Raw genomic sequence first — 20161 nt, forward strand, 5'->3', positions numbered from 1 at the left:
CAGCCTGGGAGTCTGGGCTGCATCATGTTAGATCTCCACTCAGCCTGCACTGGGAGTCTGGGCTGCATCATGTTAAATCTCCACTCAGCCTGGGAGTCTGGGCTGCATCATGTTAGATCTCTACTCAGCCTGTACTGGGAGTCTGGACTGCATCATGTTAGATCTCCACTCAGCCTGGGAGTCTGGACTGCATCATGTTAGATCTCCACTCAGCCTGGGAGTCTGGACTGCATCATGTTAGATCTCCACTCAGCCTGTACTGGGAGTCTGGACTGCATCATGTTAAATCTCCACTCAGCCTGTACTGGAAGTCTGGACTGCATCATGTTAAATCTCCACTCAGCCTGTACTGGGAGTCTGGACTGCATCATGTTAGATCTCCACTCAGCCTGCACTGGGAGTCTGGGCTGCATCATGTTAGATCTCCACTCAGCCTGCACTGGGAGTCTGGACTGCATCATGTTAGATCTCCACTCAGCCTGTACTGGGAGTCTAGGCTGCATCATGTTAGATCTCCACTCAGCCTGTACTGGGAGTCTGGACTGCATCATGTTAGATCTCCACTCAGCCTGTACTGGGAGTCTGGACTGCATCATGTTAAATCTCCACTCAGCCTGTACTGGGAGTCTGGACTGCATCATGTTAGATCTCCACTCAGCCTGTACTGGGAGTCTGGACTGCATCATGTTAGATCTCCACTCAGTCTGCACTGGGAGTCTAGGCTGCATCATGTTAGATCTCCACTCAGTCTGCACTGGGAGTCTGGACTGCATCATGTTAGATCTCCACTCAGCCTGTACTGGGAGTCTGGACTGCATCATGTTAGATCTCCACTCAGCCTGTACTGGGAGTCTGGGCTGCATCATGTTAGATCTCCACTCAGCCTGTACTGGGAGTCTGGACTGCATCATGTTAAATCTCCACTCAGCCTGTACTGGGAGTCTGGACTGCATCATGTTAGATCTCCACTCAGCCTGTACTGGGAGTCTGGACTGCATCATGTTAGATCTCCACTCAGTCTGCACTGGGAGTCTGGGCTGCATCATGTTAGATCTCCACTCAGCCTGGACTGCATCATGTTAGATCTCCACTCAGCCTGCACTGGGAGTCTGGACTGCATCATGTTAAATATCCACTCAACCTGTACTGGGAGTCTGGACTGCATCATGTTAGATCTCCACTCAGCCTGTACTGGGAGTCTGGACTGCATCATGTTAGATCTCCACTCAGCCTGTACTGGGAGTCTAGGCTGCATCATGTTAGATCTCCACTTAGCCTGTACTGGGAGTCTGGACTGCATCATGTTAAATCTCCACTCAGCCTGTACTGGGAGTCTGGACTGCATCATGTTAGCTCTCCACTCAGCCTGCACTGGGAGTCTGGGCTGCATCATGTTAGCTCTCCACTCAGCCTGGACTGGGAGTCTGGACTGCATCATGTTAGCTCCTCACTTAGCCTGTACTGGGAGTCTGGGCCGCATCATGTTAGATCTCCACTCAGCCTGTACTGGGAGTCTGGGCTGCATCATGTTAGATCTCCACTCAGCCTGTACTGGGAGTCTGGGCTGCATCATGTTAGATCTCCACTCAGCCTGTACTGGGAGTCTGGACTGCATCATGTTAGATCTCCACTCAGTCTGCACTGGGAGTCTGGGCTGCATCATGTTAGATCTCCACTCAGCCTGTACTGGGAGTCTGGACTGCATCATGTTAGATCTCCACTCAGCCTGTACTGGGAGTCTGGACTGCATCATGTTAGATCTCCACTCAGCCTGGGAGTCTGGACTGCATCATGTTAGATCTCCACTCAGCCTGTACTGGGAGTCTGGACTGCATCATGTTAAATCTCCACTCAGCCTGTACTGGGAGTCTGGACTGCATCATGTTAGCTCTCCACTCAGCCTGCACTGGGAGTCTGGGCTGCATCATGTTAGCTCTCCACTCAGCCTGGACTGGGAGTCTAGGCTGCATCATGTTAGATCTCCACTCAGTCTGCACTGGGAGTCTGGACTGCATCATGTTAGATCTCCACTCAGCCTGGACTGCATCATGTTAGATCTCCACTCAGCCTGGACTGCATCATGTTAGATCTCCACTCAGCCTGGGAGTCTGGGCTGCATCATGTTAGATCTCCACTCAGTCTGCACTGGGAGTCTGGGCTGCATCATGTTAGATCTCCACTCAGCCTGCACTGGGAGTCTGGACTGCATCATGTTAGATCTCCACTCAGCCTGCACTGGGAGTCTGGGCTGCATCACTTGAACACACTTGAATAATGTGACACAGCATGTAGAAATTGTTAAATTACTTATAAATGATTATATCCATACAGGCTAGAAAACTTCACAATGCAAGAAGATAGCGGTAGCTTCCAGCGTTGAAGGCTAACTTTCCGTGCTCGCTTACAGCTGAAGCCAACATCAATTCACTAGCGCTAGTGCCATGTTCCTGATAATATGCTAACCATTACGCAAAACATCCTGATTTCCACTGATTCAAAGGTGACCGCCATCAAAACTTTATTCATTCACTTAAATTCCTCTCTCTCGCTCACGTCTCTCCGTGAATGATGTCATTACTGGTTAAAGAGTGAGACCTCTCACTTCACCTCTTCCTCTCTGATATGGCCTGTGGCTGCCCCCCCCCCTCCCGCCTCATGAATGATGTCATTACTGGTTAAAGAGTGAGACCTCTCACTTCACCTCTTCCTCTCTGATATGGCCTGCGGCTGCCCCCCCCCCCCCCCCCCCCCCGCCTCATGAATGATGTCATTACTGGTTAAAGAGTGAGACCTCTCACTTCACCTCTTCCTCTCTGATATGGCCTGCGGCTGCCCCCCCCCCTTGCCTCATGAATGATGTCATTACTGGTTAAAGAGTGAGCGCACACGTTTATAAAATAAGCTACTTCTATGCAGATGTTGTTTATCAGTACAATAAAATGAGTCCCAATTGGAGGGGAAACAGATTATTTGCCATCTGTAGCCCCATGAAATCAGCCAAAACAAGCTCACCTCCATGCATGCACTCACTCCTATTGAATATGCATTCCCCTGTATTGTGAATAGGCTACATCTTGATTTAACCAGTTTAACAATAGATTTACCATTCAAACACACACACACACACACACACACACACACACACACACAATGTGCAACAATAGAAACCGAGAGACATGAGAGTGGGAGATGAAGAGAGGTGCTGTTACATATGCATGAGATAACAAAGTGACATAGCATTACATTCATCATTAGGTGGAGAATTCAGAATCTCCCCTCTCTGTATCTCAGAAAAGTCCTGCATTTACTGGAACAGTTCAATACATCGCCAGAGGTCAGAGGTCAGCGTGATGATAGTCATCAACATTTTGAAACCAGTGAACGAGCCAATCTCAGTCTCACAGTAGCCAACCAGAGGGAGAGGCCTGACAGAGCGAGTGTGTGAAATGTGTGTGTCTGCGTGGGATGAGGGAGACACACCGCCCACATCCTGTTTTCTAGGGCCTAGTACTGCCTGGAAGCAGTCCATCCAGGGGAATCACACACACCTCAGGCTTACTGTTCACCCCTGCTGTGCTTGGCGCTGTGTCAGCACTCTCACAACCCATTATGTTTCCTCTGAAACTCTCCATAATAAAACAGTAACACTATCTACCAGGTAGAACAGCCAGTAGAAACTAACTCTGTTGACTGGATATTTTCAGTCCAAATAACTTGGCCACAGCAACATCAGGGGCCTCTGGGTGGCTCACAGGAAGGTAGGGAGATAAACAGTGTCCAGCCGAAGAAAACTGTGCTGGCTCAGACATCAGATGTCTCTTTCACACTTTAGGGCCAACCCAAACCGTACTGTGCTGGCTCAGACATCAGATGTCTCTTTCACACTTTAGGGCCAACCCAAACCGTACTGGCTCAGACATCAGATGTCTCTTTCACACTTTAGGGCCAACCCAAACCGTACTGGCTCAGACATCAGATGTCTCTTTCACACTTTAGGGCCAACCCAAACCGTACTGGCTCAGACATCAGATGTCTCTTTCACACTTTAGGGCCAACCCAAACCGTACTGTGCTGGCTCAGACATCAGATGTCTCTTTCACACTTTAGGGCCAACCCAAACCGTACTGTGCTGGCTCAGACATCAGATGTCTCATTCACACTTTAGGGCCAACCCAAACCGTACTGGCTCAGACATCAGATGTCTCTTTCACACTTTAGGGCCAACCCAAACCGTACTGTGCTGGCTCAGATCTTTCCACATTTTCTTTTTCATACCGGTTCCAGCAACTATGGTGGCTGGTGGACACATAAACCTACAGGACGGTAACTCTCCAGGAACAGGGTTGGAGTTAAAACCTACAGGAGGGTAGCTCTCCAGGAACAGGGTTGGAGTTAAACCCTACAGGAGGGTAACTCTCCAGGAACAGGGTTGGAGTTAAACCCTACAGGACGGTAGCTCTCCAGGAACAGGGTTGGAGTTAAACCCTACAGGATGGTAGCTCTCCAGGAACAGGGTTGGAGTTAAACCCTACAGGATGGTAGCTCTCCAGGAACAGGGTTGGAGTTAAACCCTACAGGATGGTAACTCTCCAGGAACAGGGTTGGAGTTAAACCCTACAGGACGGTATCTCTCCAGGAACAGGGTTGGAGTTAAACCCTACAGGACGGTATCTCTCCAGGAACAGGGTTGGAGTTAAACCTACTATAGACAATCTAGAGAATGACAAAGGGCCTCTAAAGAGAGGTCAGATGTCTGGTGCTGGTCCACACTAATCTGGGGTTTGACCTGCCACAGCTAGCGGCTGAGCCTCAGCTCTCATTCTCACTGAGCCTAAATGAACCCTGACTTATAACTGACCCATTTACGTGGGTCGTTGTTTAATTTCCCAATAGATTTTGTGTCCAGTCAGACAGAGTTTTAGCTGCTATGTTGGGGAGCAGTTTGGTAAATGAGTCTGCGGTGTTATATGTAACGTACACAAACCTCAGTATTTCACAACTTCCTGCATGTGCAACACTCTGGACCACAACCCAGTTCATCTCTCTCTCCCCCTCTCAGATTGCCATCTTGGAAGGAGAGATACCAAACGACTGGTTTCCAGATCACTGGAGAATCTCCTCAGGAAATCAGGAAATTAAAAGTCCAAAGGACGGCTCAGAGGAAATCTCTCTCTCTCCCCTGATCTGATTTGACCTAGTTTGGAGGTTGAGCTCAAAAACGTGACGGCCAAAATAAGCCGCTGTGTTCGTTCAGTCTCAGGTCCCTCTCACTACATAGGACACATTCCTGGGGCAGTGGCGCTCTCTTGTTGGACAGAAATCGTATGTACCCTGATACCACTGCCTGTACCCACCTAGAGGGGTACTGAGTGGGTAGTACACCCCAACCCAACCCAGATGAGCACAGTCTCTCTCTCTCAGCACCACAACACCTGTCTAATGCTCTGATAGGCTTTACTGTAACCATATCAGACACATGGAAACTCCACTGATTGTGTTCCCTACAAGAGGGCAACAGCTGTGTGCTGACTGGGTGAATACTGGGTGTAGCCTAACATAGTTATGAAAAAGACATGTGAATATAGCAAATACTGTACTATTGTGTGTGTAGTGAGGATGTGTAGTAATGTGTAGTAATCAGTGTGTGTAGGGAGGATGTGTAGTAAGGTGTAGTAATCAATGTGTGTGTGTAGTGAGGATGTATAGTAAGGTGTGGTAATCAGTCAGTGTGTAGTGAGGATGTGTAGTAAGGTGTGGTAATCAGTCAGTGTGTAGTGAGGATGTGTAGTAAGGTGTGGTAATCCATGTGTGTGTGTAGTGAGGATGTGTAGTAAGGTGTGGTAATCAGTCAGTGTGTAGTGAGGATGTGTAGTAAGGTGTGGTAATCCATGTGTGTGTGTAGTGAGGATGTGTAGTAAGGTGTGGTAATCAGTCAGTGTGTAGTGAGGATGTGTAGTAAGGTGTGGTAATCAATGTGTGTGTGTAGTGAGGATGTGTAGTAAGGTGTGGTAATCAGTCAGTGTGTAGTGAGGATGTGTAGTAAGGTGTAGTAATCCATGTGTGTGTGTAGTGAGGATGTGTAGTAAGGTGTGGTAATCAGTCAGTGTGTAGTGAGGATGTGTAGTAAGGTGTGGTAATCAGTCAGTGTGTAGTGAGGATGTGTAGTAAGGTGTGGTAATCAGTCAGTGTGTAGTGAGGATGTGTAGTAATGTGTAGTAATCCATGTGTGTGTGTAGTGAGGATGTGTAGTAAGGTGTGGTAATCAGTCAGTGTGTAGTGAGGATGTGTAGTAAGGTGTGGTAATCATGCAGTGTGTAGTGAGGATGTGTAGTAAGGTGTGGTAATCAGTCAGTGTGTAGTGATGATGTGTAGTAAGGTGTGGTAATCATTCAGTGTGTAGTGAGGATGTGTAGTAAGGTGTGGTAATCATTCAGTGTGTAGTGAGGATGTGTAGTAAGGTGTGGTAATCAGTCAGTGTGTAGTGAGGATGTGTAGTAATGTGTGGTAATCAGTCAGTGTGTAGGTAGGATGTGTAGTAATCAGTAAGTGTTCCAGGAAGGATGTGTAGTAATCAGTAAGTGTTCCAGGAAGGATGTGTAGTAATCAGTAAGTGTGTAGGTAGGATGTGTAGTAATCAGTAAGTGTGTAGGTAGGATGTGTAGTAATCAGTAAGTGTTCCAGGAAGGATGTGTAGAAATGTGTAGTAATCAGTAAGTGTGTAGGTAGGATGTGTAGTAATCAGTAAGTGTGTAGGTAGGATGTGTAGTAATCAGTAAGTGTTCCAGGAAGGATGTGTAGTAATCAGTAAGTGTTCCAGGAAGGATGTGTAGTAATCAGTAAGTGTGTAGGTAGGATGTGTAGTAATCAGTAAGTGTGTAGGTAGGATGTGTAGTAATCAGTAAGTGTGTAGGTAGGATGTGTAGTAATCAATAAGTGTTCCAGGAAGGATGTGTAGTAATCAGTAAGTGTTCCAGGAAGGATGTGTAGTAATCAGTAAGTGTTCCAGGAAGGATGTGTAGTAATGTGTAGTAATCAGTAAGTGTTCCAGGAAGGATGTGTAGTAATGTGTAGTAATCAGTAAGTGTTCCAGGAAGGATGTGTAGTAATCAGTAAGTGTTCCAGGAATAGACTCCTTCCATTATGCTGCTTTGTGTTTCTGCTTCGTGTTTCTCCTCCAATTGTGCATCCCAAATGGCACCCTATTCCCTACATAGTGCACGCCTATCGGCCCTAGTCAAAAATAGTGCACTTTAAAGGGCATAGGGTTCCATTTGGGACTGAATCATTATATTTTCCATTGAACCAGCAGCACCTATCTGGCCTTTCAGAGTTCCATTAGACCTGATTACCCTCTTCCTCTCTCTTTCCCCCCTTACTCCTACTGTCTCCAAAATGCAATGTAACCACAGTGAGCCCTGGTCGTCCGTCCGTCCGTCCGTCTGTCTGGCCTGCCTGCCTGGCTGTCTGTCTGCCTGTCATCCCCCTCTACCTCATGGCCTGTGCAGAAGGGGAGAGTAGAGAGCATCCATCCACCCCAGATAAAAGCATAGCTAATGTCCAGTTCAGTTCCCCTCCCCACCAAAAGACATGTCTCTATAGAATTGCCTAAACCAATCAGGGAGCCTAGTGTCCAGCATGCTTCACTTCATGGTGAAACACAATGCATTTAAACAGATACATAGATAGACTCACTCACAGCACACTATTAGCTACTATTGATATGGGATCTCATTTACCAGAGCTGTTGTCTGCCTGAACAGGTGATTTATAAAGAGACTGGTCATTGCTTTTTAATCTCCACATCTCACTGGATCTCTTCAGTGGTGCAGCTATAGACTCCCTGTTCCCTCCCCTTCATATATTTTGGAAGAGTGGCCCCCTCCAACACATGCAAGCATCCACGCACACAGACCCCCTGACAAGACCCCCTTTACAAGGCAGAACAGCAGCAGTGAGTTGTAAAGGAATGCCAGTCAGTCAGCCAGTCAGTCAGCCAGTCAGTGATGCAGACAACGAGGCACTGAGCACGGAGCCCAAGACACAGCCTCCTCCTTACCTACAGCCCACTGACCTTTATGCTGACCTGGGTCACCTCTCGTAGACACACACACACACACACACACTTCCCTTTACTTCACCCTGTCATTCAGCACAGGACCGGGCAGAACCACGATGATGATATCATCAGTTATGGACCACACAGAGACACTATGGACTCAGTCTCAACCTGACCTGGTGAGGAGGTGGTAGGGGGGAGGAGGAGAGGAGGAAGGGGGAGGCTGAAGGAGAACAGGCTCTGTGTTTGTCTGGGGAGGTGTGGGACAGTGAATGGGTGGATGGCAGGAGAACAGGCTCTGTGATTGTCTAGGGAGGTGTGGGACAGTGAATGGGTGGATGGCAGGAGAACACAGAAGCTGTGGGAAGAGTCCGTGGGATTATCTCAGATCCCCTGTGTGTAGAACAGAGTACGTCAGAGGAGAGGGGAGTGTAGCGGGCCCATTTTGGAGCGACTTTCCCAAAGGACAAACTGATAAAACACAAAGGTGTGAAATCAGGGTGACTTACAAAGATGAGGACCAAGAGAGGGAGTGTGGTGATGTAGTGTCCACAACTAAAGAAGAGAGGGAGTGTGGTGATGTAGTGTCCACAACTAAAGAAGAGAGGGAGTGTGGTGATGTAGTGTCCACAACTAAAGAGGAGAGGGAGTGAGGTGATGTAGTGTCCACAACTAAAGAAGAGAGGGAGTGCGGTGATGTAGTGTCCACAACTAAAGAAGAGAGGGAGTGCGGTGATGTAGTGTCCACAACTAAAGAAGAGAGGGAGTGCGGTGATGTAGTTTCCACAACTAAAGAAGAGAGGGAGTGCGGTGATGTAGTGTCCACAACTAAAGAAGAGAGGGAGTGCGGTGATGTAGTGTCCACAACTAAAGAAGAGAGGGAGTGCGGTGATGTAGTGTCCACAACTAAAGAAGAGAGGGAGTGCGGTGATGTAGTGTCCACAACTAAAGAAGAGAGGGAGTGCGGTGATGTAGTGTCCACAACTAAAGAAGAGAGGGAGTGCGGTGATGTAGTGTCCACAACTAAAGAAGAGAGGGAGTGCGGTGATGTAGTGTCCACAACTAAAGAGGAGAGGGAGTGCGATGATGTAGTGTCCACAACTAAAGAAGAGAGGGAGTGCGGTGATGTAGTGTCCACAACTGAAGAAGAGAGGGAGTGCGGTGATGTAGTGTCCACAACTAAAGAAGAGAGGGAGTGCGGTGATGTAGTGTCCACAACTAAAGAGGAGAGGGAGTGCGGTGATGTAGTGTCCACAACTAAAGAAGAGAGGGAGTGCGGTGATGTAGTGTCCACAACTAAAGAAGAGAGGGAGTGCGGTAATGTAGTGTCCACAACTAAAGAAGAGAGGGAGTGCGGTGATGTAGTGTCCACAACTAAAGAAGAGAGAGAGTGCGGTAATGTAGTGTCCACAACTAAAGAAGAGAGGGAGTGCGGTGATGTAGTGTCCACAACTAAAGAAGAGAGGGAGTGAGGTGATGTAGTGTCCACAACTAAAGAAGAGAGGGAGTGCGGTGATGTATTGTCCACAACTAAAGAGGAGAGGGAGTGCGGTGATGTATTGTCCACAACTAAAGAGGAGAGGGAGTGCGGTGATGTAGTGTCCACAACTAAAGAAGAGAGGGAGTGCGGTGATGTAGTGTCCACAACTAAAGAAGAGAGGGAGTGCGGTGATGTAGTGTCCACAACTAAAGAAGAGAGGGAGTGCGGTAATGTAGTGTCCACAACTAAAGAAGAGAGGGAGTGCGGTGATGTAGTGTCCACAACTAAAGAAGAGGGAGTGCGGTAATGTAGTGTCCACAACTAAAGAAGAGAGGGAGTGCGGTGATGTAGTGTCCACAACTAAAGAAGAGAGGGAGTGAGGTGATGTAGTGTCCACAACTAAAGAAGAGAGGGAGTGCGGTAATGTAGTGTCCACAACTAAAGAAGAGAGGGAGTGCGGTGATGTAGTGTCCACAACTAAAGAAGAGAGGGAGTGCGGTAATGTAGTGTCCACAACTAAAGAAGAGAGGGAGTGCGGTGATGTAGTGTCCACAACTAAAGAAGAGAGGGAGTGAGGTGATGTAGTGTCCACAACTAAAGAAGAGAGGGAGTGCGGTGATGTAGTGTCCACAACTAAAGAAGGGAGGGAGTGCGGTGATGTAGTGTCCACAACTAAAGAAGGGAGGGAGTGCGGTGATGTAGTGTCCACAACTAAAGAAGAGAGGGAGTGCGGTGATGTAGTGTCCACAACTAAAGAAGAGAGGGAGTGCGGTGATGTAGTGTCCACAACTAAAGAAGAGAGGGAGTGCGGTGATGTAGTGTCCACAACTAAAGAAGAGAGGGAGTGCGGTGATGTAGTGTCCACAACTAAAGAAGGGAGGGAGTGCGGTGATGTAGTGTCCACAACTAAAGAAGAGAGGGAGTGCGGTGATGTAGTGTCCACAACTAAAGAAGAGAGGGAGTGCGGTGATGTAGTGTCCACAACTAAAGAAGAGAGGGAGTGCGGTGATGTAGTGTCCACAACTAAAGAAGAGAGGGAGTGCGGTGATGTAGTGTCCACAACTAAAGAATCATTGTGGAATCTGAAAAGACAGTTATCCCTAAAGCATGATGGTGTACTTACTACGTGCTCATGCTAAAAGAAAGGAACTAGGTGGGTAGTTACCTATAACATTTCAGTTCTATTATCTATAAAATAGGCCATTATTGATTTTGGCCAGGTAGGCCTGGCATTACCTCTTTCAAGAAGCGTTCTGTTTTGATAGGGTTATTTTACCCAAAATCCTTTACGCCTACCGACAAAAAACAACTACGCATCTCTGCCCAGCCTGGCAAGAGCAGACCGAAGGGTGTTTAGCATCCCCAGTGGCTCTGTAAGGTCTGAGAGGATGTTCTCCACTGCTGGCCTGCTCTACCGGCACCATCACATGAGCCTGAAGCCACAGACTCTGGACAAACACATGTTTCTAAAGATACATTTAAAGGCACTGTAGATGGAGCCTAATAAGACATTTTTTATTTAATTTGTAAATAATTCTAAGTAAGTCACAGCCTATATGTGTAATGTATAGACTATAATGACTTAATACAACATAATGTTGTTTAAATGCTGAGAGCTTTATGTCCCTACCAGCCAGTGTCACACTCCCAAATGCTTCACTATGTATTTCTTTGTAGACTATAGCCTTGAAATAAGTGAAATAATACAGCCTAAATAATTCATTTTGGTTCCTTCTTAGGCTCCCTGTCTGGCTCCTGACATATTTAGAGTGTTTATATGCTGTTTAATATGACATGTGGTCTATTTGAAATGATGAGCGCTTCTTACAGTCACCTTTTCATGTTGTTTACTAAACTAATTTTCATTCAAAACATATGGTTTGGTGTCGATACTTTAAAACCGAATGGTAGGTCCAGGTGGTCACTAAAAATAGTTAAATTGTGATTTTAATGAATGGAGTGAATTTGGAGCAGCAGTTTTTTCCTGTGAGCGAGGAGCGGTTTTTAATGGAGCGGTTGGAAAGGACGTGAAGCGAGCAAGCACCACTCCATTTACCTTTTACATTTAAGTCATTTAGCAGACGCTCTTATCCAGAGCGACTTACAAGTACATACATTCATACTTTTTTGTACTGGCCCCCCGTGGGAAACGAACCCACAACCCTGGCGTTGCAAGCGCCATGCTCTACCAACTGAGCCACACGGGACTGGACGGGACTCCATGAGTGAGGAGCGGTTTTTAATGGAGCGGTTGGAAAGGACGTGAAGCGAGCAAGCACCACTCCATGAGTGAGGAGCGGGATTTAATGGAGCGGTTGGAAAGGACGTGAAGCGAGCAAGCACCACTCCATGAGTGAGGAGCGGGATTTAATGGAGCGGTTGGAAAGGACGTGAAGCGAGCAAGCACCACTCCATTTACCTTTTACATTTAAGTCATTTAGCAGACGCTCTTATCCAGAGCGACTTACAAGTACATACATTCATACTTTTTTGTACTGGCCCCCCGTGGGAAACGAACCCACAACCCTGGCGTTGCAAGCGCCATGCTCTACCAACTGAGCCACACGGGACTGGACGGGACTCCATGAGTGAGGAGCGGTTTTTAATGGAGCGGTTGGAAAGGACGTGAAGCGAGCAAGCACCACTCCATGAGTGAGGAGCGGGATTTAATGGAGCGGTTGGAAAGGACGTGAAGCGAGCAAGCACCACTCCATGAGTGAGGAGCGGGATTTAATGGAGCGGTTGGAAAGGACGTGAAGCGAGCAAGCACCACTCCATGAGTGAGGAGCGGGATTTCCGACCGCTCAACTCTGCTCACATGCTGTAGAAGAACAGCCAGGACAAGGAAAGTTCCGTATCCATGGCTCTAGGGGCTTTCATTTTCTCAGTCCCAGGAACAACGCCTAGCCTGGTCTCAGACCTGCTTATGCTGTAGAACCGTAGGAGACCATGCGACGATAGGAGCTGGCTATGAAGCACAAACAGATCCGGGACCAGGCTAACAGTTCTGACCAAAACTAAAGCAGAGCTGAATTCCCCCTGACAACACAACACCACCACTGTCCTAAGAAAACCTACAGACCATGTTATTCTGTGGTATCATCTGATGCTCTGGTATAACGCAGCAGAACCTGAACTAACCACCGTTCTACAACCTGGTCAAAAAAGCCTGGATGCTAACTGAACCTTTTATTAGCCTACCTAGATAAATGACTCAAAAAAGCCCACAAAATATTTCAGTGATCATAACAGGATAGTATTGTATTGTATTGAGTACCAGGTCCATCCTTCATCAGACAGTATTTCAGTGCTCATAACAGGATAGTATTGTATTGTATTGAGTAGCAGGTCCATCCTTCATCACAGTATTTCAGTGTTCATAACAGGATAGTATTGTATTGTATTGAGTACCAGGTCCATCCTTCATCAGACAGTATTTCAGTGCTCATAACAGGATAGTATTGTATTGAGTAGCAGGTCCATCTTTCATTACAGTATTTCAGTGCTCATAACAGGATAGTATTGTATTGTATTGAGTAGCAGGTCCATCCTTCATCAGACAGTATTTCAGTGCTCATAACAGGATAGTATTGTATTGTATTGTGTAGCAGGTCCATCCTTCATCAGACAGTATTTCAGTGCTCATAACAGGATAGTATTGTATTGTATTGTGTAGCAGGTCCATCCTTCATCAGACAGTATTTCAGTGCTCATAACAGGATAGTATTGTATTGTATTGAGTAGCAGGTCCATCCTTCATCAGACAGTATTTCAGTGTTCATAACAGGATAGTATTGTAGTGTATTGAGTAGCAGGTCCATCCTTCATCAGACAGTATTTCAGTGCTCATAACAGGATAGTATTGTATTGAGTAGCAGGTCCATCCTTCATCACAGTATTTCAGTGCTCATAACAGGATAGTATTGTATTGTATTGTATTGAGTAGCAGGTCCATCCTTCATCAGACAGTATTTCAGTGTTCATAACAGGATAGTATTGTATTGTATTGAGTAGCAGGTCCATCCTTCATCAGACAGTATTTCAGTGCTCATAACAGGATAGTATTGTATTGTATTGAGTAGCAGGTCCATCCTTCATCACAGTATTTCAGTGTTCATAACAGGATAGTATTGTATTGTATTGTATTGAGTAGCAGGTCCATCCTTCATCAGACAGTATTTCAGTGTTCATAACAGGATAGTATTGTATTGTATTGAGTAGCAGGTCCATCCTTCATCAGACAGTATTTCAGTGCTCATAACAGGATAGTATTGTATTGTATTGAGTAGCAGGTCCATCCTTCATCAGACAGTATTTCAGTGCTCATAACAGGATAGTATTGTATTGTATTGAGTAGCAGGTCCATCCTTCATCAGACAGTATTTCAGTGCTCATAACAGGATAGTATTGATCTGACTTAGATGCATTATCTGGCAGATGTTATTACTGCAGCAATGAAAATGTGTGTGTGTGTGTGTGTGTGTGTGTGTGTGTGTGTGTGTGTGTGTGTTTGTGTGTGTGTGAAAACAGACGCATGCGAACACATGCACACACAAATGAATGCATTCTCTCACACACACACACACACACCACACACACACACACACACCACACACACACACACACACACACACACACACACACACACACACACACTTTAAAATGGTACAGAGTTCAATTGCGTATTTGCTTTAAAAGGAAAAGTGTACACAAACACACCCCACACAGACGCAATGAATTAAATGAAATGCTACTGACAGCTAATAATTACAATAATCACATTGTAACAAATCAAAAATGACTAACCTGGGTGAACAATCCTTAAAAGTATGTAATCTCTGTCTTAAAAACTCCTGTCTTCCCCCTCTCCTGTCCCCTGGGCACCTCTCCTGTCCCCTGGGCACCTCTCCTGTCCCCTGGGCACCTCTCCTCAATCAGCTAGTCCGGGCTGTTAAGCCTAGCGACAGCATGGCCAGCGAAGGAGAGAGGCAGCCGGCTCCTCCAGCAGACGAGAAAGAGAGAAGGAGAAAGAGGTGCTGTCTGTCTACCCTACTGTACCACACAGAACTCACTACGCAGCCTGCCTGCTCCAAGCACACAGCCTGCCACAGTCCATCTGGAGAGAAACACTTATTCACGCACCCCTCTCTCTCTCTCTCTGTCCTTCCCACCCCATCCCTCCCTCCCCTCTTGCTCAGTCCCTCTCTCTCTCTCCTCTGCCATGGCTATCATTAACATAGAGGCTCCACCCAGTGGCCATCCTCTATTCCTTCTCTTCTTTTTCATTTCTTCTCCTCCGCCTGTCTCCGTCTCTTCCCCCACTCACACTGAAACACACACACTCGCACTGAACCACACACACACTGAACCACACACACACACTGAAACACACACACACTGAACCACACACACACACTGAAACACACACACACTGAACCATACACACACACTGAACCACACACATACACAGTTCTGCCTCTGAGAAGGTAGTGTATTCAGGCATACCAAGCTCAGAGTGGTATTTAGATCTTAACAAGAGACCCTCAGATAAATATGGAGCCTTTCAACACAACAAACATGACTGTTATGTATGAATGTATGTTCCATGATGTCATTACACTGTGCTGACAGTTATCAAAGTACAATCTCCGTAGCTATGACAACCTCCTACTCTGTGATACTGAGATGAAGAATACATTAATGAATACAAGAGGAATGGTGCTTGAAAGTGAATGCATAATGTCGTTGTTTGACTAGTGACTCTGTGAAGTCATCTCTTACCATCTCTAGAGGGACAGTGGGTGGGCACTAGGCTACATGAGCTCTTGTTGTGACTCAGGCCTATGAGTCTGGGCGTCTGTAACCAGTCTGAGTCACAGCTACATACTTCACCATCTCAGAGAGTCACTCCATCAAACCCCAGAGTCTCAGAGAGTCACTTCATCAAACCCCTGTCTCAGAGAGTCACTACCTCAAAGCCCAGAGTCTCAACGAGCCACTACCTCAAAGCCCAGTCTCAGAGAGTCACTACCTCAAAGCCCAGAGTCTCAGCGAGCGACTACCTCAAAGCCCAGTCACAGAGAGGCACTACCTCAAAGCCCAGAGTCTCAGAGAGTCACTCCATCAAACCCAAGAGTATCAAAGAGTCACTACCTCAAAGCGCAGTCTCAGAGAGTCACTACCTCAAAGCCCAGAGTCTCAGAGAGCCTGCGGTTTGAGCCTGTGGTTTGAGTCTCAGAGAGCCCAGAGTCTCCGCGAGCCACTACCTCAAAGCCCAGTCTCAGAGAGCCACTACCTCAAAGCCCAGTCTCAAAGAGCCACTACCTCAAAGCCCAGTCTCAGAGAGCTACTACCTCAAAGCCCAGAGTCTCAAAGAGCCACTACCTCAAAGCCCAGTCTCAAAGAGCCACTACCTCAAAGCCCAGTCTCAAAGAGCCACTACCTCAAAGCCCAGTCTCAAAGAGCCACTACCTCAAAGCCCAGTCTCAAAGAGCCACTACCTCAAAGCCCAGTCTCAGAGAGCCACTACCTCAAAGCCCAGTCTCAGAGAGCCACTACCTCAAAGCCCAGTCTCAAAGAGCCACTACCTCAAAGCCCAGTCTCAGAGAGCTACTACCTCAAAGCCCAGAGTCTCAAAGAGCCACTACCTCAAAGCCCAGTCTCAAAGAGCCACTACCTCAAAGCCCAGTCTCAAAGAGCCACTACCTCAAAGCCCAGTCTCAAAGAGCCACTACCTCAAAGCCCAGTCTCAAAGAGCCACTACCTCAAAGCCCAGTCTCAAAGAGCCACTACCTCAAAGCCCAGTCTCAAAGAGCCACTACCTCAAAGCCCAGTCTCAAAGAGCCACTACCTCAAAGCCCAGTCTCAGAGAGCCACTACCTCAAAGCCCAGTCTCAGAGAGCTACTACCTCAAAGCCCAGAGTCTCAGAGAGCTACTACCTCAAAGCCCAGAGTCTCAGAGAGCTACTACCTCGAAGCCCAGTCTCAGAGAGCTACGGGCCCTGGTCCAAAGTAGAGCACTATATAAGCCCGGGTGCCATTTGGGAGCAGCCAGACTCTCACTTCACCTTTCAGACAATAATGCAGCTTTATAATAATAATAATTTAGCTAGTAGTTTGGATGAAACGACAACAACGTTAGTAAGTCGAAAATAATAATAAAACAACGTTGTTATTAGAAGGTGATGTATCACTTTAAAAGGTGGATAGTGTTTGAGAATGCCGGGTAATGTGATATGGATTGTTTTTAGAAGGTGATGTATCACTTTAAAAGGTGGATAGTGTTTGAGAATGCCGGGTAATGTGATATGGATTGGTTTTAGAAGGTGATGTATCACTTTAAAAGGTGGATAGTGTTTGAGAATGCCGGGTAATGTGATATGGATTGGTTTTAGAAGGTGATGTATCACTTTAAAAGGTGGATAGTGTTTGAGAATGCCGGGTAATGTGATATGGATTGTTTTTAGAAGGTGATGTATCACTTTAAAAGGTGGATAGTGTTTGAGAATGCCGGGTAATGTGATATGGATTGTTTTTAGAAGGTGATGTATCACTTTAAAAGGTGGATAGTGTTTGAGAATGCCGGGTAATGTGATATGGATTGTTTTTAGAAGGTGATGTATCACTTTAAAAGGTGGATAGTGTTTGAGAATGCCGGGTAATGTGATATGGATTGTTTTTAGAAGGTGATGTATCACTTTAAAAGGTGGATAGTGTTTGAGAATGCCGGGTAATGTGATATGGATTGTTTTTAGAAGGTGATGTATCACTTTAAAAGGTGGATAGTGTTTGAGAATGCCGGGTAATGTGATATGGATTGTTTTTAGAAGGTGATGTATCACTTTAAAAGGTGGATAGTGTTTGAGAATGCCGGGTAATGTGATATGGATTGTTTTTAGAAGGTGATGTATCACTTTAAAAGGTGGATAGTGTTTGAGAATGCCGGGTAATGTGATATAGATTGCAGTGGAATACAACATGGAGAACTCTGCTCATAGTGTAAAGAAAAGACTTAGGCCTTCACCTGTCCTGTTTGTAGTCTCTAAAACCCCAGCCTGGGCAACAGTGACTCAGGTCTGGTTTCAATGACGGACTCTTTAGGCAACCAATCACGAGGCAGACATGCCAGAACGTCATGATTTGAAACCAGAGTTTGAAGGCAAAACCTTTGCTGTTGTTTTCGTGAAGGTAGCTGATGCAAACTAGCCACGCATTAAAAATAACCTCTGTGATCTCCATCTAGCGAAGATACTATTGACTAGTGTATTCGAGCTGATCCGGTAGTGACGTAGGCAGTGACCTTGTTCCTCTATGCCAACAGAGTCCATCATTGAAATCAGACCCTAGTCACTGTTGTCTAAGGTGAGGTTTTCAAGACAATGCTGTTCGGGCCTGAAAAAGAGTTGAATTGCTTTGATTCTAGATTCACTTTGGTTTGGCTACAATGATTTTGTACAAGGTGGGTTAGTTATTTCCTGAATTTGAATCTAGAATCAAAGCAATTCAACTCTTTTTCAGGCTCGAATCACACAACGATAATAACTTTTATTGTACAGTATATGTGCAGAGTGCTCCATGTTGCTTTCCACTGCAGAGAGGAGAGAGAGAGACTGAGACAGAAAGAGAATGGGTGTGAGAGAGATGGAGAGTGAGAGTCAGTGCAAGAGTGAGAGAGAGAGAGAGAATGTATGTGAGAGACGAAGAGAGAGACGAAGAGAGATAGAGCGAGAGAGACGGAGAGAGAGAGCGAGAGAGAGAGAAAAAGCAAGACAGAGACAAAGAGAGAGCCCTCCCATATTAACCAGTGCTAGCTGGTGAGTCGGCTTAAGCCGCTCTGAAGTCCCTGATTCACACTCCCTGGCTCAATCCCAAATCAACCCCTAAAGACGTGTCCCAAAAGTTGACTAAGAAGTGACTATACACTAGAGGTCGACGGATTATGATTTCTCAACACCGATACCGATTATAGGAGGACCTAAACAAAAAAAGCTGATACTGATTAATTGGCCGATTTCTCTCTCTCTCTCTATATATATATATATATTTGAAATAATGACAATTACAACAATACTGAATGAACAATGAACACTTTTATTTTAACTTAATATAATACATAAATAAAATATATTTAGTCTCAAATAAATAATGTCACATGTTCAATTTGGTTTAAATAATGCAAAAACACAGTGTTGGAGAAGAAAGTAAAAGCGCAATATGTGCCATGTAAAAAAGCTAACGTTTAAGTTCCTTGCTCAGAACATATGAAAGCTGGTGGTTCAATATTCCCACTTCTTCAATATTCCCAGTAAAGAAATATTAGGTTGCAGTTATTATAGGAATTATGATACGTCAAATATTTCTCTCTATACCATTAGTATTTCATATACCTTTGACTATTGGATGTTCTTATAGGTACTTTAGTGTTGCCAGCCTAATCTCAGGAGTTGATAGGCTTGAAGTCATAAACAGCGCTGTGCTTCAAGCATTACTAAGAGCTGCTGGCAAACGCAGTAAAGTTTGAATGAATGCTTACCAGCCTGCTGCTGCCTACCACGGCTCAGTCAGACTGCTCTATCAAATATCAAATCATAGACTTAATTATAATAAACACAGAAATACGAGCCTTTGGTCATTAATATGGTCAAATCTGGAAACTATCATTTCAAAAAGAAAATGTTTATTCTTTCAGTGAAATACAGAACCGTTCCGTATTTTATCGAACAGGTGGCATCTAAATATTGCTGTTACATTGCACAACCTTCAATGTTATGTCATAATTATGTAAAATTCTGGCAAATTAGTTCGCAACGAGCCAGGCGGCCCAAACTGCTGCATATACCCTGACTCTGCGTGCAATGAACGCAAGAGAAGTGACACAATTTCCCTAGTTAATATTGCCTGCTAACATGACTTTCTTTTAACTAAATATGCAGGTTAAAAAAAATGTACTTCTGTGTATTGATTTTAAGAAAGGCATTGATGTTTATGGTTAGGTACATTCGTGCAACGATTGTGCTGTTTTTCGTGAATGCGCCTTTGTTAAATCATCAACCGTTTGGCAAAGTAGGCTGTGATTCGATGATAAATTTACAGGCACCGCATTGATTATATGAAATGCAGGACAAGCTAGTTAACCTAGTAATATCATCAACCATGTGTAGTTAACTAGTGATTATGTGAAGATTGATTGTTTTTTATAAGATAAGTTTAATGCTAGCTAGCAACTTACCGTGGCTCCTTGCTGCAGTCGCGTAACAGGTGGTCAGCCTGTCACGCAGTCTCCTCGTGGAGAGCAATGTAATCGGCCATAATTGGCGTCCAAAAATGCCGATTAGAGATTGTTATGAAAACTTGAAATCGGCCCTAATTAATCGGGCATGCCGGTCGACCTCTACTATACACATTGAGATGATGAAAAAAGTAACATCCCAACGTTGATATAAAGGCTCCTACAGTGGTTTATATGATCACAAGACAGACTCTTCTGGGACCGAAATCATCAATAGCTAGTCATTAGCCCCCTAGGAGCTCTCCCTTAAAGGGAAACTTCACCAGGTTTCTACTTCATATTCATCTGATGACACGGTTCTATGTTTTGTAGTAAAAACGATAGAGGAAGATGAGTG

General features: G+C 45.6%; 1 protein-coding gene across 2 annotated transcripts in view; it reads right to left on the reverse strand.

Annotated features, from left to right (window-relative positions):
- LOC120041481 (cytohesin-1) overlaps positions 1-20161 on the reverse strand; it is a 66294-nt gene that overhangs the window by 36818 nt on the left and 9315 nt on the right. Inside the window, exon 1 of one of the 2 annotated variants that reach the window (XM_038986419.1) lies at positions 14343-14596. The exons of the other annotated variant lie outside the window; for it this stretch is intronic. The gene's annotated coding sequence lies outside the window, so the exon portion shown is untranslated. Of the gene's footprint in view, positions 1-14342; positions 14597-20161 lie in introns of those variants that run through there. 2 annotated transcript variants of the gene reach the window in all.

This window comes from Salvelinus namaycush, chromosome 3 (assembly GCF_016432855.1).
Source record: "Salvelinus namaycush isolate Seneca chromosome 3, SaNama_1.0, whole genome shotgun sequence".
Lineage (NCBI taxonomy): Eukaryota > Metazoa > Chordata > Actinopteri > Salmoniformes > Salmonidae > Salvelinus > Salvelinus namaycush.